This window comes from Olea europaea, chromosome 9, assembly GCF_002742605.1.
Source record: "Olea europaea var. sylvestris chromosome 9, O_europaea_v1, whole genome shotgun sequence".
NCBI classification, from domain to species: domain Eukaryota; kingdom Viridiplantae; phylum Streptophyta; class Magnoliopsida; order Lamiales; family Oleaceae; genus Olea; species Olea europaea.
Window position 1 is genome coordinate 8,460,711 of NC_036245.1, and position 418 is coordinate 8,461,128.

The window sequence follows — 418 nt, forward strand, 5'->3', positions numbered from 1 at the left end:
TGGAGTAATTTCTCTTATATTTGTTAAGTCAAGTGAAAACTTAGCTGATCCATTTACCAAACCTCTCACAAGAGAGTTAGTGAAATCAACATCAAGTAAAATGAGTTTAAAATTCTTAAATAGATTCACCAATAACGACAACCCTACCAAATATACTAAACCAGTATATATATAGGTTCAAAGGGTAATAACAAGTTATTCGATAAGTGGATGGATTTCAACACTATTAGATATATTGAAATTACATCTTTGAAACTAGTGTTGGTTGTTACTGTTGGAGGGATGAGTTAATTAAACTCTTAATGAAGTTCAGTACGGAGTACAAGTATCTGTAAAAGTAACAAAAATACTGGAAGAACTTCACCTATGTGAACTTCGAGGTGGTGTCGCCTCATTAGAGAATTGAAGTTTTTTCTCT